We start from the raw sequence: 19,546 nt of genomic DNA, 5'->3' as shown, positions 1-19,546 counted from the left end.
CCAACATGTTGGAAAATTGGGTCCGACGGAGATTCGGACGGAATCAGTCCGATGCATACCACACACAGTCGGATTATCTGACGACACGGTCCAATAAGACGCATTCCGACGGATTCTCCGACCGTGTGTACGCGGCATAAGGGGCAACTGTGTGCAATACCACTGCACATAGCAGGCAAGTAAATATCTCTTATTCATTTTAATAAAAAAAAAAAAAATGACTTTACAACTGTTTTAACCTCCTTCCTACCCACCCTGGCATTCCTTTAAGTAGTCCAGAATGCCTGGGAGGTGGCAAGGATCAGCAATCATGTGACCACTGTCTAAGACCCTGTTCACACACTGAGCCATTTTTCAGGTGTTATAGCGCTAGAAATAGCGACTGTAAAGCACCGGAAAACTGCCTCCCATTCATTGCAATGGGGGCTTTCACACTGGGGCAGTGTGCTTACAGGACGTTAGAAAAAGTCCTGCAAGCAGCATCTTTGGGGAAGTTTGGGAGCGCCCTCAAAATGCCTCTGCCCATTGCAATGAATGGGCAGCGTTTCCGAAGTGCCTGAAGACCGCTTTCGAAGCACCGCAACACGGGAGTTTTAACCCTTTCTTTGGGGTTAAAAGCACCCAGATAGCAGCCGAAAAATGCCACTTAAACAGCGCTAAAGCGCCGCTAAAACAAGCGGTGCTTTGGCGCTAACAGGGCCCCAGTGTGAAAGGGGTCTAAGTGGTCCCATAATCGAAAGCCAGTCTCGCTGGCTAATGATCTGTAGCCTGGCACGAGAGTGTTGCACATAATTGGTGATAGTGATATTAGATTAACCCTTCACAGGGCAATTTGCAGGCACCTAACACTTACCATAGCGCTGGGTTTCATTGCCCTATATGTGCTGAGAGCATGCAGCGAGTAAGCTCTCAGCACATAAAGGCCCATATTAGCGCGGCGTGCAGGCATTAAAGTCCACATCTGCCAACGCACATATGTGACAGGCAGTTGTAAAGGGTTAAAAGGGGGGCTTTAGTGTCACTTTAAGGGCCAGCAACCATAGGTTGATGTGACAAGACATTGGATAGGGGATCCATTCTACAAGCTGCATTAACTCATTGCAATCATCACATTCCTTTGGGTCTCAATTAGAATTGCTAGCTCTTCTGTCCAATGTCCCCAGGCGGAGGGGTGAAGAGGATTGGGTGTGTGTATGCTGCCATCTGACGATCAGACCTGATTGGAAGGAAGCCCGGTGACAGATCTGCTTTATTTTGGATTGCAGTAGATAATCGATGTGACGATCCGAGGTCCAGGAATTGCCATGGGGATGTTTCATTATAAAGCGGCGCGGTGGGGACACTTCAGATAACAATTTACAGACATTGCGACATTTAAGTAAACAAGATTGAATCAATTCCTTGATATTAAAAAAAAGTCACGCTTTCTGAACGCAATATGCTGTGAAATCTCCCTTCTCTGCCTTCTCCCTCTAGTGACTATCTCATATTGGCTCCAAATTCATACAATACATTCAATTGATTGGAGATTATCATTGGATCTGCTCGAGCACAGAGCAAGGACTTTGCGTGCAATCGTGGATTAAAAGCGCCCTCTAGCGTCCGCACGAGCTCACTGCAGCAGTTTTTTTTTTTTTTTTATTCTTCTCCATTTTTCATTCTAGAGATCATTTTTACTGCTGCTTCTCTTCCAGCCTTCCTCTAGGGCTTATGTAAATGCATTAATCGGTTCAGGTGAGCTTTATCAGCTATAAATCCACCTTTCTTTTTTACTGTAAAATGTATGGGCTGCCTAGGAATATCATAGATCTTTTTTTTTTGTATCAGCTGTCAGTAGAATGGATTATTTTCTTGGAACGTACAATGCAATAGGGCTAATTTACTAAAACTGGAGCAGACAGAATCTGGAACAGCTGTGTATAGCAACCAATCAGCTTCTATCTTCAGCTTACTCATTTAAGCTTTGAAAATGACAGCTAGAAGCTCATTGGCTGATTGCACGGCTAGTAAATCCCCCCCTTTTTAATGTATGTTTTTCTACATCGCCGTTGTTGTAAGCATTTAACTATCGCATCGCCTTTGCGCAAGGGAATACGTGGTCGGTGAGTACATTAGTGCTTGAAATAGCTTCTTTTTTTATTTTTTTCTCTTGTTTGTTCCTTTTCGACATTGGTGTTGATTGTGCATGTCTGTAATTAACTCTACGATCGATCAGCGGTTTGATACATTGTTTTAACAGCTTCTTGCTGGGATTACACTAAAGGCTGTCTGAAAAAAAAAGGCAAATGAGAAGAGTCTTATTCACGCTCTGCTGAGAGCTGAGATCTCAGCTGAAAGGCACAATACTGCTGGTAACAGGAGGCAATGATACTGATGAAGCTCGTTATATCTGCGCCATACCCAACCATCTCGCTGTCCACCCACATACCAGAAGTGACCCAGCAAATGCTTGGCCTCTTTTCTCAGCATTAAACTAATATTCTGGCACGCACACAACTGATCCCTCTCTAGTGATGCTTGTTTGTTCCATATTTTACAAGCTGAACTATTGTATATGTGAAGCTGTTCGTGTATGAGAAACACAGTTCTGGCATCAGGTGTTATTTAATCAGTTGCAGCTAGATAGCTGGTAATTATCTGATAGATAGTACTTGTGAATTTAATACAAAAAAAAAAAAAAAAGTTTATTTCAGTTTTTCACACATTTCACTAAATCCGTGTATATCCCTATAACAGGTATTGGGGTTGTCACTAAAAGTGCATACACCATCCAACTGTAAACCAATTTTGGGGGCTCAATTTACTAAAGGCGTAGAGCATGTTCAGTTTACAGAATGAATTTAAACTTAAAGCGGTATTAAACCCCTCCCAAAAAAAAAAAAAAATTCAAAAAAAGGGTTGCATAATGCAGATTACATTCCCTAGATGTGGGCACTGCATTCGCTTTCTATTTTAGTCTTTTTTTGCCTTTGTTTCACCTGCTGATCTAACCAATACGTTTGTTATTTTAAAACTTACTGCCGCCTCTATTTACAGATCAAGCTGTACAGCAAATGTGACATTTAGAGGGTTCGGAAAATAAATGTACCACTGACACTGACTGGTGCTTACAATAGGCAGCTTTTATTTATTTATGTAACAAAAATAAAAAATACTGTTTGCTGTAACAGCTTATAAATTGCTAGCTTGAGTTTGTCTTTCATTTATTAGTCAAGTCTTCCATACAGAGTGGAGACACATTAGGACAGGAAGTGTGTTGCTGGTTGGATTACCAGGTAAAAAAAGGAAAACAAAAAAAGTCTAAAAAAGAAAACAAATGCAGTCCTTGTACACGCGATCGGACATTCCGACAACAAAAATCCGTCGGATTTTGTCTGAAACTTGTGTTGCATACACACGGTCGGACAAAGTTGTTGGAAAATCCGATCGTATGTAACGTGATGACGTTATTTCGTTAGGACGGGACTATGTTCAGGCTAGTAGCCAATAGCTTTGGTCTAGGAATTTGATCTGAGCATGCGTGGCACTTTGTCCGTTCGGAATTCTCTACACACAATCGGACAAAGTCCGATCAGATCATGTTGTCGGAAAGTTTTATAGCCCAGCTCTAAAACTTTGTCCGTCGGATATTCCGACGGAAACAGTCCGATGGAGCCCACACACAGTCGGATTATCCGACAAAATGGTCCGATCAGACATTTTCCGTCGGAATGTCCAACTGTGTGTACAAGGGCTAAGGCTAGCCATACATTATCCAATTTTCTTGTACAACTTTCCTTTAGATTTACTAAAACCATATAATAGTTGGTCAAACCTAAACACTTTCAATTTGTATGCAATCAGGCATGCCCATGCATTACATAGTTAAAGGTACATCTAAAGAAAATTTAATAAGAAAATTGTATGGCCAGCTTAAGGATTGGTAAGCTGCAGTATATTACACTTTTGTTATTCAATTTAAAGTGTTTGTTAACCTAAAAAAAAAATGCAGTTCCTTTAAACCATGTTATACAGCACAGTGCTTGTGCTGTGTCATTTGACCCCTTATATCACCAGAAAAACCTGGTTCATATCTGCCCTCCGCTTTGTAAACTGAACACGATATATCATGGCTGCTGAGCGGTCAGTTTACATGCCTCCATCATCCGCTGTGTCTCCTGTCTCTCCTCTGTGCTCTCCTCTGTCCTACCCCCCCCCCTCCCTTCCCTACCTGTCAGCTCTGTGTCCATGCCTACCTCCTCCCCTCCTACTGTTTAAATTAGAGTTAAATTTACATTAAACTCTCAGTTGATTTATGTAATGTCCCAGTGATTGTGCTTTATAGATGTAGCACCCTGATGTTTAGGCAGGGTTGCTATCAAATTTAGTAGCCAGGCGATAGTTGCTTTGGCCAATTGTTAGGAGATTAATTGATTTCCCCTAAATCTTAAATTACTGCACTTCTCTCTTCTGTCACTGGGTGGCATTGTACCTGGTGACATTAGATAAGACAAGGACATAGTAAGGACAGATTATGTGTGGATGGGGTGTTTCAGCCAATTGGCAGAGGTTTCTTTAAGTCTCTTGGCCTGCTGGGAGCCTATTTGGGTGGAGTTAGGTGATCAGGGTTCTGTGCCACCAGGATGGCTGTCTGGGTGAACACCTGTTATGCTTCCCCGGGCTGCTAGGGAAAAAGCCTGAGGCCTATCCCAGTGACATCTGGCTGCTAGGCTGTCTGAGGGCGCAGAAGAGCAGTGCAGGGTGGGGACTGCAGGCTTGTAGTCCAACCAGAAGTAGCAGTTCAGCCGGGCGGAGAACCAACTGTGGAACTGGGGAATCTGTCGCCACTAAGGGGCCATCCACCTTGTTTACCGGAGACCACTGTGAGTAAGCTGAGGCCAGTACCAGAGCAGACTTCTCACGAGTCGGGGACAGTGAAGAAGTGGAAACCCTCAGCAAGTGCCAAGTCAGGGACAGCAGAGGTGATGCTTGCGGAGCATCAGTGGGTGCCAAGCCAGGGACCTAGCGTGTCAATGGGGGGGGGGGAGGTGACGATTGAAGAGTATCTGTGAGTGCCAAGCCAGGGACCCAGCAGGGGAGCAGTGTCACTTGAGGAAGATATTGAGTACTAGAAGTGGAAGAGCTCAGGGAATCCAATGGCTATTGGATCCAAAGTCTAGTGAAAGACTGGGAGTTCGTTGAGTGAAGACCCACAGTGAGTGCTAGTGGAGTAAGCTGGGAACTGATCGTGTTGCAAATAGTTGAATACAATTGTCGTTAGTAACTGCTACAAGATTGTTGCCATAGGAGACAGCGTTCCTACCTATACAGAAGTGGTGTCTCACTGCAGGCCTTCACCTGTGTAGCTGTCTACCTATAGAAGTCTCTGAGTCTGCCAATTGCCGTTGAATCTACTTAAGGGTGTCCTGGCTCGAACCCTCTCTCCCCCAGTTCTGTTCAAGAGACAATATATCTCTTTTTGCATCCAAAAAGTGTCTGGCGCTCACCATTTCATCTTACAGTACACCCACCATGCCTTGTAACCCTCTCTACTCAGAAGAAAGGCAGCTGTCCCTAACCCTGGAGGTCACCATTAGGCCTCAAGGGACTTTTCTTGATTTGGGTGTTGCCACTCAATCAAAAAAATGGTCTGGATGCGGAACTAGTCTTTTAGTTCCCCATCAGACTCAGCGCATCCAGTGACAAGTAATTTCTCCAAATATTGCCATAGTTGGGTAATGACATCACCTATATCCCGTGGTTTACATGCTTTTGGCCTGGGTATCTCCAGGAATGGGGTTAGGACTCTGTGCAGGAAACTATCACATACTGTACATGATAGTTTTCCACCACAGGCACCACCCAATCTGATTCTGATTACTGACATTCTTTTGTACGCCAGCTCAGAGTTGACCTTAATTTCTGCCAGTTTCTTAATTTGAGAACTTGTGATAATTATTTAAGAATTTGTCACTGCCACGACAGCTGGTTTTTAAAGTAGTGGTAGTAAGAACTACCCAAAATCACTTAACATCTTGGTAATATTACTGACACTAGCACAAATGTTTGCCCCCAAATTAGACCTGGGGAGTTCCCTTATGTCTGTTGAAAAAAAGTTTGACATACAGTATATATATATATATATATATATATATATATATATATATATATATATATATATATATATATATATATATATATATATATATATACAGGTATACCCCAGCTTTTAAGCACACAATGGGGTTTATTTACTAAAGCTGGAAAGTGCAAAATCAGACTCACTTCGGCATAGAAACCAATGACAATGAGCTTCCAGGTTTTATTACCAAAGCTTAATTGAACATGCTGGGGTTAGAAGCTCATTGGTTTCTATGCAGAAGTGAGTCTGATTTTGCACTTTTCAGCTTCAGTAAATAAACCCCATTGTGGACTTAAAAGTGGGTATGCCTGTATATATTTATTTATTTATTTATTTATGTGTGTGTCTGTAATAAAAAGTAGAGAACAGTTTCTTAAAAAAAAAAGTTTGCCAGCAAGGATGACAAAGCAGAAGCTGTTTTCTTTCAGACATTCTGTCTCTGGAGAAGGACACATGAAACAGAAAAAAAATGAATTTTTCTTGCATATGACTGGATGATTGAAGGGAACACAGCTCACTAGTAGTAAATTAACCCCATCATCTTCTACTTGTAAAGATCCATTCATTATCTTCTAGGAATCAGGACGACCCTTAACACCTTGTAACAGAGGGTAAAACAAATCTTAAAGTGGCACTACAGTCAGGTTTCCAAAAACAAAAGTCAGCAGCTACAAAAACTGCAGATATTGTTTTCTAATAAACAGAAACTTGCTAGTCCAGGGATCCAATGCAGTCCTTACCGGGCCAGTTCTTCGAAGGTCTTCTCCTCCAGTACTTTGCCTCAATGCTAGTTTTGGGAAGCTGGCTATAACTCCTGGCAGCTTCACAGCCGACTCCCTACTGCACAGATGCAAGCCATGCTGCACTGAATGGACAGAAAGGAAAGGGCTGAACTTCAGCTCAGATCGCTTAGGTGACTTGTGTGACCGCCTGTGACTTGTGTGACATCCTACGGGCTGAATCCGGCCTGTCAGGCTATATCATGTGGCCCTCACACCCAGGGATTATTTTACAGCCAGAACGTGGTGGAACTCCATTATGCCACCTCTGGCTCTCACCCTCCGCTCACCACTGCCACTTGTAAACACAGAAGCCTTCTATGTTTACAAGGATATCTTTCCTCTTGGCCGCTCTCACAGATCCCTGCCTGTCCTGCACTCATGGGGGAGACAAGGGAGATGCAGGTGCATTGTGGGATAGGACATTGCACGGTAAGCTGCCCTATGATCCCCATCTGTGTTGGGGTGCACAGATGCCAACCAATGATCTCCCTGCAAGAGAGAGAGGCAAAGCCACCTTCACTGCTGGGAGGTACTGGAGCCGGACAGGGTAGGTGAGATGCAAGGAAGCTTTTTGGGGGTGTCGTTAACTTAAAATTGACATCCGCTGCAGATCGCAACTGCAGTACATTTAAAACGCGGTGAGGGAAATAGGCACAACACATGGGCTTCAGGCACTGCATTCTAGTATGAATGGGCCCTTAACGTTTGCCCTGCCTTTTTGTGCACTATAGATCCGAGTTCTGCAACTACCTTGTACTGAATTTGGTTTGCTCTGTGCTTAAAAAAAGTTAGCCTAAAATGACCCACCCATGCTGCTTTATATGCCATTATCATTTTTTCCTTGGAATTACAAAGGCTGCCAAATGTTCTGTGAATTCATTACCACAAATAAGATAATGCAATTGCTGTTCTTTATGCCCTGTGATAAGAAAACGGTTTGTTAACCTATCTACGCATGGATAACTGACTGCTTGCAGTGGTTTAAATGACTTGAAAGCAATCTAACTCTAAATCCTCTTATTATTACACTGTGTGCACAGAGCTTGGAAACAGGAGGCTTTTTCTCTCTGTTTTTGCAAGAAATAGGAGGTAAAATGGAGGTTTGGATCTTCAACAGTCTTTTCCTTGCTGCAAACGCTCAGCCATCCTAACAATCTTGACATGAAGTGAAGCAGCCATGCTGTGTTCACATATCAGACAAGCAGGGGGCAGCGACAACAAACATAGATATTTCAATTAGAATCCACCTTCAGGGGCCATACCCACACACTTTAATCCTTCACGAGGTATCATCTCTGCAGGCACATTTACTAGGAGAGGTGTTAAGAACAGGACCATTTCACAACGGAGCAATTATTCATATGTATTCATCCGGTGTTTTCTAGGGTTTCAAGAACTGCCATTAAATACAGTTATTATATCTTCTCTTCTTTCCTCCTATCTCTGCCTTTCATTCTTCTCATGTCTGCCTTTCTCTATAACCTTATTTATAAAATTCTATCTATCTATCTATCGATCTATCTATCTATCGATCTATCTATCTATCTATCTATCTATCTATCTATCTATCTATCTATCTATCTATTTATCCATTATCAATATATCTATCTATCTATCTATCTATCTATCTATCTATCTATCTATCTATCCATTATCTATCTATCTATCTATCTATCTATCTATCTATCTATCTATCTATCTATCTATCTATCTGTCTAGCTATCTATCCACTATCTATCTATCTATCTATCTATCTATCTATCTATCTATCTATCTATCTATCTATCTATCTTTCTATCTATTTATCTATCTTTCTATCTATCTATCTTTCTATCTTTCTTTCTATCTATCTATCTTTCTATCTTTCTATCTATCTATCTATCTATCTATCTATCTATCTATCTATCTATCTATCTATCTATCTATCTATGTATGTCCATCTATCTATCTATCTATCTATCTATCTATCTATCTATCTATTTATCCATTATCAATATGTCTATCTATCTATCTATCTATCTATCTATCTATCTATCTATCTATCTATCTATCTATCTATTTTCTGTATTCAATTTTCTCTTTCTATCTACTGTATCTTCTATATTCAATTTGAGCTATCTATCTATCTATCTATCTATCTATCTATCTATCTATCTATCTATCTATCTATCTATCTATCTATCTATCTACAGTATATATCTATCTTTCTATCTCTGGCCATACATTATACAATTTTCGTGTTCAATTTCCTTTAGATTTACCTTCAACTATGTAGTATAAGGGCATGCCTGATTGCATACAAAATTGAAAATGTTTAGTTTCGACTTCATATTATATGTTTTTGGTAAATCTAAAGGAAAGTTTCTTTCTCTATCTATTTTTTAAAACTGTTCTTGCTTTTCGCATTAAATGTTCTTTTTTGTCAGTTATAGCAGTGTAGGAATGGAGTCTGAGAAAGGAAATAAAAATTGACGCCTGTATTTTTTTTATGTCATTTGCTTGGTAAGAAGGATAAGGGAATTGACAGTTGTGGATTTGAGAAGGTAACTGCTGCTTCACAGGAGTAACTATAGCTTAAATGACTGTAGATAAATGAATCCTCTAGGTGTACATCGGGATCTCACATTGCTGTGGAAGAATCTCGCCCAGCTACTATATGCAAAACAGCTTATAGCAGACCTTGAAAAAAGGGATCTCATTATCTCCGGGCCCCCCTCTCCTTTATAACTTGCTGTATCATAGTAGTACAAAAACGTGCATGTGGGGAAAAAAAATATGTTCCTGATCACTGCCTTCCACATTGCTGGAGTGGAATCACTATTCTTTGAGCAAGATTATTGGGGAACAATCAGTCCCCCCTGAAATTTCATGAAATACAAGATTTTCTCATGATATTTGGAATTCTAAGGTAATGTGAAATCCTAGCTGTCTTTACTGTGGTCCCATTACCTAAGCTCTTCTAGACCCTGAATATCGTGCTGCGCAATACATTCTAAGCCCTGATTGAGCAAAGCTGGTTGTTAAGGAGCAGGGCTGGGAAGCAGGCTGCCACGTTCTTAACAACGAATGAGTCATCATTCGCAGCCCAGCTTGCGCTGATATATCTCGGCAAAGTGGCACTGCTGCACAAGTTGCCATACCCGTACAGCAGCTCCTTTAAGAGCCATAGCAATCACCGCCGCCCACCCACGACATGAGAGCCAGAATGGGGATTTATGTGTGTAAACACACAAATGCCTGTTCTGACAGGGGAGGAGAGACAGATCGTCTGTTCTTACTAAGTAAGAACAACGGTCTGGGTACTCCTCTAATCAGTACCATCCCCTCACAGTTAGAAACACACCTAGGGAATACATTTAACCCCTTGATCGGCCCTAATGTTAACCCCTTCCCTGCCAGTGACATTTACACAGTAATCAGTGCAATTTTATAGCACTGATCGCTGAATAAATGTTAATGGTCCCAAAAAAGTGTCAAAAGTGTCTGATCTGCTGGCAACACAATTTTGCAGTCCCAATAAAAATTGCTGATCGCCGTCATTACTTTATATAAATATATAAATAAATAATAAAAATGCCATAAATCTATTCCCTATTTTAAAGGCTCAATAACTTGTGCACAAACTAATTAATAAACGCTTATTGCAATTTTTTTTTTTACCAAAAATATGTAGAAGACATGTAGAAGAATACATATCGGCCTAAACTGATGAAGAAATTTGTTTTTTAAAGAAAAATGTGAGGATATTTCTTATAGCAAAAAGTAAAAAATATTATTTTTTTCAAAATTCTCTGTCTTTTTTTGTTGAGGTGATCAAATACCACCAAAAGAAAGCTTTTTTTGTGGGGAAGAAAAGAACGTCAATTTTATTTGGGCACAACATCGCACGCCCGTGCACTTGTCAGTTAAAGCGACACAGTGCCATAGCTCAAAAAATGTCCCGTCAGGAAGGGGGTAAATCCATCCAGGGCTGAAGTAGTTAGCAAGGGGGCCCCCAGATCCTGCCCTCCTATGTGAATGAGTATGGGGTACTTAGTACCCCTACCAATCACCAAAAAAGTGTAAAAATAAATAAAAACCGGAGGCAGTTTATGACAATTCCTTTGGTAAAAATAAAAAGTAAATGTAAATCCATAACAATCACGATGCTGCCGCCTCAGCCAGAACCCAAAAAAGAACAAAAAGTTTTTGCCATCAACTAAGGAAATGCCTGGCTTACTGTTTAACAGTTCTTATATAGGTAAGAGACTGAGCCACCTGGGGACATCACCTGATGGCACCACCATCCCTTGTGAAGTCACCGACCAGCGCATACTGGGTCAGTGATGTCGCAAGGGACAGTGCCACCAGGTGACGTTGCCAGGTGGCGCCGCCCTTAACTATATAAGAACTGTCAAATGGCAACCCAGACATTCAGCGGTTTGCCTTAGTTGACGGTGGAGCTTTTTTTTTTCTGGTCCAGGGGTGGCATCGTTATAATTGATAATTGATTTACATCGGGGACACCGTTTTTTTTTTTTTTAATAAAGGAATTGTCAAAAACTGCCTTCTGTTTTATTTATTTTTACACTTTTTTGATGAATGGATAGGGGTACTATGTAAACATGATTAAAATCACTGCTGCTGTGAAAACAATCTTTTTTTTTTGCATTGATACATGTCCCCCAGGACAATACCCAGACCCTCATACCATTTTTATGGCCAATAACTTGCATATAAGTCTTTATTTACATTCGGGTCCCATAGACTTCAACAGAGTTCGCTGTTCAGGTCAGAACTTTTACTCTGTTAGGGAGTTCTGGTGTGAACCAAACAGGGGGGTGTTTGGCCCATTTCTACTCTCTATCTTTCAAATAGTACCAGAGAGATAAAGGTACAGTTACCTCCTAAAACAGTGGTCCACAATCACCCTGGTACTAGGTACTAGGGACTGGCCACGCCAAAGGTTGGCTGGAGGGGTCCACTGGTCTACTTCCGCTGGTCTACTTTGATTGGGACATGAATTAATTGTCCTAGACAAATAAGTTTGAACAGACTCCAAATATGTGTTAGCTCGCACTTTGAATGAGCCAAAACAGTCAAGGAGTAGGAGTTATATTTCCAGGAAATAAATCAGAGCAATGAGCATGTCTGCTGGACCGAGTGATTTGACTGGAGATATTACATGCAACAATATGAGTGTCTGCTAGAGCATAACAGTGCTTGCAGGGAGGCATCATGACCACCTAGATAATAAAAAAAAAGATCAAGGAGAGAGTAAGCAATTCAGACTTGTTTCATATATTCACCAACATGGCTGATCCAGAAATACAAGATCTGAGCAAAAGCATGACGACACCAGATGGGTTTTTGGCTGCAGTCTGTCATCTCAGGAGGTGGTGCAGCCTGGTTCAGTAAAAAAATACTGAAAGGTACATATTGCCAAGTGATAACATGTTAGGTAGCCCACACACTTATGGTCCTCTTGCTACATCTGGTGCTCTGGTATTCGTAACTAGAAAAGGGGCATTTGTTTTTAATTAATAATAAATAAACTGTAGAAGGAGGATAACAAATACAATGTAGATCAGACTGGGTTCTACAGATCAAATAGGTGATTGGCGAATATCTACTATCTACAAATTAATCCAATCTCAGCAACCTGGTTTTCTTTTCTAAAGTCTTAAGTTCTAACCTATAGGTCGAGCAGTAGAGTATTGTCCAATGAGATCTCTGCCTAAAAAGAAAATCGTAATGTGGTTGGTGACAAAACATGTAAATTAGGCATGTGGCCTATTTGAAAGGATCATAATGTTTGCATCCAGACAAATATGTTTTTTTTATTTTTTTTTTAATACATGCTTACATGCCTTTAAAGTTTAACTTTACTTTGATTTGAGTGGAATTTTCCTTTAAAAAATGTTAGCTTTTTCACTTTTTTCAGAATTTTACAATGCAATATGAAAGTTATTTTATAAAATCAATCAGTGGGTAACATTTATGACAAGTGTTGTTGAGACATTCTGTGTCAAGTGCCTTTCAAAATTCCTATAATGCTTTTTATCTAATTAACCATCTTGTTAAAGGAATTCAGTTTGACTTTCAAAAAATACTTTTCTTCACTTTTATAATTACGTTTATAATGTGTCGTATATCTTTCCTTGATCGATTGTAATGATTGCACTAACATGGTCCTATGTACTTTTAACATTATGTACTTTTTACAGTTACAAGGACGCTAAAGCTAATATATTTTACTTCTATATTCTCTCTTCCTTCCTTACAACTGCCAAGTTGTGATTCAACTTGGCAGTAATTTTACTTTATTTGTTTTTCTTTCATTTGATTTTGATTAGATTTTTTTTAGGAACAACAATAAAAAATGGTGCAAAAGATTTAAAAAGTAGTAATTCTTTTATTTATTTTTTATGTTTTTTTTTTTACATCAGGTGGCTGGATTTTTGGAATTCTTAAAGCCCAACTCCAGGATCCTACTAAGTTTGCACTTGCATATGCTCTCCTCAGGCTTTAATAAAATGATGACACATTGTAAATCAGAATGCCTAATGCCCCATACACACGATGAGATTATCGGACGAATGATCATCCGTTTTTTATTGCATGCTAATCTCAGATCGAATCTGATGAGTTTACTAAAGTCACGAAAATTTCTGCACAACAGAAATAAAATTTGGAAGTGATGTCATGTGTTGTAATGCATTTGTATTGCATTTTCGAACGATAGCTGTGCTGATTAAATGAAAATCGTACAATCTGGCTTCCTACGAAAAAAAATTTTGTGCATGTCCGATAGAATAATATTGGATGAACTGTCCTGATCGACTCTCGAATGCTCTGTATGAATGATCCGATTATCATACGATCGCTTTGAAAGCGGTATTTTCCATACGATTTTCCGATCGTGTGTACGGGGCATTACTTTTCTTGTGATTCTGGACTCAGCTGATGTCATCAAGCCTCTCTGAAATAAGCATACTTCCGTATGCCAGGAAGAGTCCTCTTGTTCTGTCCTCTCACATATCACATTTGTGCAGGGAAAATACACTACATTTCCTATAATGCAATGGGATATACAGGAAGTTGTATCCTTGGTGTGCAGGTGGAGCTTGCGATTGAGATGTTGAGAAGTTACAAGACTGGTGGACAGGAGGATAGAATGCACAGGCCAGAAGGGCTGTAGAATAAAAATGGATATCTCATCCTCAAAGTAATTATTAATGCATGCAACACCACATTTCTTCAAAGTAAGAAAGTACAATTATAGATATTAAAAAACATTTCTGCCCAGCGTTGAACTTTAATCATATGCGAACATGATCAAATCTCCAGTTGCTTTGAATATAGATAGTGGTGGCACAAAGGTAGATCCTAGGGGCTACCATTCCAAAAAAAAAATATATATTGATTCAGCCCTCATAACAAAGGGACTTTCAAAAGTATCAACCAGGAAGCAATACATATCGAACACACTTATAAAAAATGTATCACCTCACTTTCATAAATATACAAGTTATATTGACAAATAATGATGCTCAATTGCACAAAAATTATTATAACATGAGAACCTTATTTGCATTTTCATAGTAAGTGTCCTATTTCATAGGCAACAAATTGCAGTCAACACGTTTCAAAGATAAATCCACTTCATCAGGGCCAGCAGTGAAAGGGTTACAAGACATCTGTAAATCCCAATTGAAATTATTACTGTGGTCTCACTTAATCTATAGCACAACAAAATATTGCACAACAACTTATTGCATATTTAAAATTACATATAATAACATATTTTCCTCTGCAGATCGCAAAATGATAGACAAAGAGCAATTCTCACTAAGTACTCACTTAGAATATCATATGATTAAGTCAATTAGTAAGCAAAATTTCCCACCAGCCTGAAGTGTTTTGTTTGTTTTTTCTTTCAGATGATATGTAGATTTTTTTTTTACAAAGGAAAAACAATGAATAGAGTAGCATGACATTATTTCTTTTTTTCTTCTAAGTATTTTTTTTTTAAAGATTTGCTTTATCCGTTTGACCATTAGGTGACTGAATTTGTATACTCATATCTGCATAAGACCAAATAATGTGACATTTTTACAATCTGTAAATTGTAAAATAAATAAATAAATAAATGGTTGATTTAGATGTTTCCTTTGGATTGTCAAATGTTATACACAATGCTAATACTTTAGAACAAAAACACAGCAAAACTACATTGTCTGCTATTGTAGTTATTATGCCTCTAGTCAATATCATCTTACATATAGGTACCTTAAAGTAGATGAGTCTCCAAACTGCGGCGCAGGGGCCAGATGCGGCCCCCTGCTTGCCTTTACCTGGCTCTTGGGGTATATTCATCCCATTGATATGAGATACTATTTTGTCAACTGACCTCAACAAAGGAGCACCATTTCTTCCACTGACACCAACAATGGGGCACTATTCTTCTAATACCAAATGAGGTGATGTTTACACTAAGGCCAGGGAAATTTCCACTCTCGCTGGCCACAGACCAGCCCTCCTAAAGTCTGAAGGATAAAAAACTGGCCCTTTGATTAGAAAGCTTGGAGACCCCTACCATATATTATGCCATATGCTATGGTAGGTTGAGAGTAACACATACATAAAGAACAACTCCAGTGTATACCACAATGCAGATAACACCCTCTGCAACCTCTAGTGATGTACCTTCATTTGATTGTGTATATACTGTATTCTCTTCCAGGGACCTGAGGATCTCATTTCTTTAGAGACCTAACAAGACCTTATTGAGCCATTTGAAAAAAAAAAAAAAATATATATATATCATTAATTACCCCCACCAGTTTAATATGAATTATCCCACATTCATTTGTCTAGATGGAAATATCAAATAACATCAGTTTAATAATTTTCCAAAACAGTTATAGTCACAGTTGCTTGTCTGCTATCAAATAGCTGGTGTCATGTCTGATCACATGTGCAGCACTATGGCAACTGTAGGTCAAACAAAAGCTAAGATGGCAGCTACCTTGGCTGTAAAGGATAGAAGTGTTTAATTTTGTTTTAACCATTTGTCTACAAGGTACATTTATAAATGTCATGGTGGACAAGTGGTTAAATCTATGAGCTTGATATTAGCCTTAGGAGACAGAGAAGGGCTTTCCGATAAAAGTGATTAGGTGGCTCTAGAGATGCCCATTCACTGTTGTGGGGCTCTCAAAGAAGTTTGTTTAACTGAGGATCTCAGGACCATAGGAAACTTCTTCCCTAGTCCCTCCTGCAACTATTGACCTTGGAAGACATGTCACTTCTGGGCTCTTAGTTGTCATTCCTTGTCTAGTCAGGGGATGTTAGAAGGATAGAATAAAATAGTTGTACTGGAGTAAAGGGAGACACTGGGAGCCTAACAGAACCCTATTGTCTCTATAAAGAGGACCTGTCATCTGCCCATGCTATCACATAGAGGGATGAAAAGTTCACTATGTGATTGCAATAAAGTAAAAATAAAATAATAATAATAATAATAATAATAATAATTGTTTAAAATAAATAAGAATCATTAAAAAAATGTAAAGCACCCCATCACCCCAGTACACACCTCATAAAAATAGCACAGTGTGGGGAGAGCATGTGCATGTAAAATCAATTGTGCCACACATGTAAGGTATTGAGATGAGAGGCAGTATCTTTTGGGCCATAGTTCATAGTTAACTCTAAACTGATGGCCTGTAAAGGCCTTTAAACCGTTGCCTATGAAGAGTTTTGGGTACCATGTTTTTATGATTTGATCATGCTCGATTAGCTGCAAAGGAGAGAAGGGTAAAAATGGTGGGGTCTAAAGAGGAACTGTCACCTGCATAATGATGTCACTAATGCCGCGTACACACGATCAAACAAGCGTGTGGAAAAGTCCGGCAAACTCAAGTCCGCCGGACAATCCCCCGTGTGTAGCCTCCGGCATACTTTTTTGACCCGAAAGTACGGCGGACTTAGAAAGTAGTTTTACACTCCAATCTTACCGCCGGACTCGCATTTCGGCGGACAATCCGGCCGTGTGTATGCCAGTCCGCCATACTTTTGAAATGAACGGACTTTTCCCGCCCGGAGAAAAGTCCGCTCATTTCGAGCGGGTCTCCAGGTAGGCGGGGCCCGTGAAGGATACGTCGCTGGCCCCACTATTTTAACCCTTGTGTGTTGTGTTTTTTTTGTACTTTATTTTACAGGTGAATGGGTAGGGGTACATTGTACCCCATACTCATTCACATAGGGTGGGGGGCCGGTATCCGGGGGCCCCCTTATTAAAGGGGGCTCCCGGATTCCGATAAGTCCCCCGCCCGCAGACCCCTACAACCAACGGCCAGTGTTGTAGGGAAGAGGCCCTTGTCCTCATCAACATGGGGACAAGGTGCTTTGGGGTGGGGGGGCGCGCGGCCCCCCCCCTTCGCCAAGGCACCCCCCATGTTGAGGGCGCGTGGCCTGGTACGGCTCAGGAGGGGGGGGGGGCGCTCGCTCGCCCCCCCTTTCCTGGCCGGCCGGATAGCTTGCTCGGACAAGGGTCTGATGTGGACCTGGGGGACCTCCACGCCGATTTTTTTCGGCGTTGGGGTTCCCCTTTAAGTCCATACCAGGCGGCGGGGCCAGCGACGTATCCTTCGCGGGCCCCGCCTACCTGGAGACCCGCTCGAAATGAGCGGACTTTCCGCGGGTGTGGGCGAGTCCGTTCATTTCAAAAGTAGGGCGGATAGTACGGCGGACTTAGTACGCCGTATTAGTCCGCTGAAAAAGTGCCGTGTGTGGGCAAGTAGCCCATTCGGAAAGTCCGACGGACAGTCTGGCTGGAAGTCTGCCAGACTAAGTACGTCGGACAGACGGCTACGTGTGTACGCGGCTTAAGGGGGCTTGTTAGCCCCCTTGTGATAGCAATAAAGTTAAATACAGAAAAAGGGTAAAAAATAAATAAAAACATTAATAATAAAAATAAAAACATAGCAGCCCCTCTTACCCCTGTACAAACCCACATCCAAATGTCTCTAGTGAGAACAATAAATCCAGAGCCATATTTCATGGATTACACTAAACTGATAACATGTAAAGCCTTTTAAAGCATTGCCTACAGACAAGTTTGGGTACTAGAGTTTATTGCGATTTCATGCACAATTTTAAGGCTTGACATGTTTGATATCTATTTACTCAACATAGAACCATACTTTATATATTTTTTTTAAAAGGGTATAATAATGTGTTTATTTGCACTAAATGTCATTTTAGTACAGGCATGCCCCACTTTTAAGTACACAATGGGATTTATTTACTAAAGCTGGGAAGTGCAAAATCAGGCTCACTTCTGCGTAGAAACCAATGAGCTTCAAGGTTTTATTACCAAAGCTTACTTGAACAAGCTGGAGTTAGAAGCTCATTGGTTTCTATGCAGAAGCCTGATTTTGTACTTTCCAGCTTTAGTAAATAAACCCCGTTGTGTACTTAAAAGTGGGGTATGCCTGTATATTTATTCCTGGAAAAAATGCATGGGATAAATAGCTATGCAAATGTTGTGTAAGATAAAAAAATTGCATCTACCACCATTTTGTTCTCCAGGGTCTATGTTTTCAGAAAAAAATAAGAATTTGGAGATTTGGAGGAGACTGAGAGCAATAGAAGGTGCTGCAATTTCCAGTTAATAGTAGATACTTGAATAGATTTTTTCATTTCCAAAGGTAGAGTTTCGTGCCACTTTAAGTGGGTAAAACCTAATTTAATATTGTATCCAGTTAGTTGCTATGACAAGCGTTAGCCAATTGTTATTGGTTAGTATTCATTGACGGATGCAAACAATAACTGCAGCTGATCATGCAGCTGCTACAAGGGAGCAGTACAGGGGTCCCAGCTTAGTCTGCTTGCCTTATGAATAATTCAGGCATCAGATGCATTCAATAAATAATACGGATAAAATAAATGCATACACAAGTCAGACAAATGTATCATAGAATAGTCTAATACACTGGATCATCTGCCAACTTAACTTTCAGATTTTTACATGTATTTGAATAATATGCCAGCAATGTGATATCAAAACAACAGCAGTGTTTTCACATCGACTTATGAAACACTGATGGTAATTTTAATCTAATGGAAGCACTTTCTTTTTGCTTTTTTAGAAAAAAACTTAGTTCAGTTATACAATGTAATTATGTTATGTAAAGTTTGGTAACCCATAGCAACCAATTGTTATCTCTTAGTCAGGACAGCGAGATAAATTATTATGGTTGAAATGCATTCTTATCATTTGCACATTGCCTTTGTCTTGCTAAGTGTAACCCCAGGCTAAATGGGTATTACCAGAGGGGAGCAAGGCTTAAATCCCTCTAGGCTTTGATTGCAATTTGTATGACCCAACGTCGTTAATAAGGAAGTAAAGCCTCAATTACTCTTGCCCCCCCCAAAGAGCAATTCACATTGGATAACTCTTCAGAGGACATATGGCAGGCAGTGAAGGCATTTGACAAGCCTGTTTTAATCCCTTATAAACTCTGCACATGGTAGCGGGTTGATTGTGCGTCACTCCCATTTATTTGAATGGGTTACATACAAAAGAAGGGTTCATTTTTGCTTGGGGGTTTGGGGGTGGTAGAGACTGGGCCCAATTTTGCCACCTCCTCCTTCC

At 40.3% G+C, this 19,546-nt stretch overlaps 1 long non-coding RNA gene across 2 annotated transcripts in view; it reads left to right on the top strand.

Moving 5' to 3' along the window:
* Positions 1-1,646: 1,646 nt before the first annotated feature.
* The window catches only part of LOC143974999 (uncharacterized), a 36,545-nt gene continuing 18,645 nt past the window's right edge, over positions 1,647-19,546 (top strand). Inside the window, exon 1 of one of the 2 annotated variants that reach the window (XR_013272310.1) lies at positions 1,647-1,734. This is a non-coding gene — a long non-coding RNA (uncharacterized LOC143974999). Of the gene's footprint in view, positions 1,735-1,894; positions 2,103-19,546 lie in introns of those variants that run through there. The other variant, XR_013272311.1, reaches the window with a different exon arrangement.

This window comes from Lithobates pipiens, unplaced genomic scaffold (genome assembly GCF_037356315.1).
Source record: "Lithobates pipiens isolate NorthernLeopardFrog02 unplaced genomic scaffold, aLitPip1_a1.2 Scaffold_13, whole genome shotgun sequence".
NCBI classification, from domain to species: Eukaryota; Metazoa; Chordata; class Amphibia; order Anura; family Ranidae; genus Lithobates; species Lithobates pipiens.
This window is presented reverse-complemented; position numbering and strand designations above follow the sequence as displayed.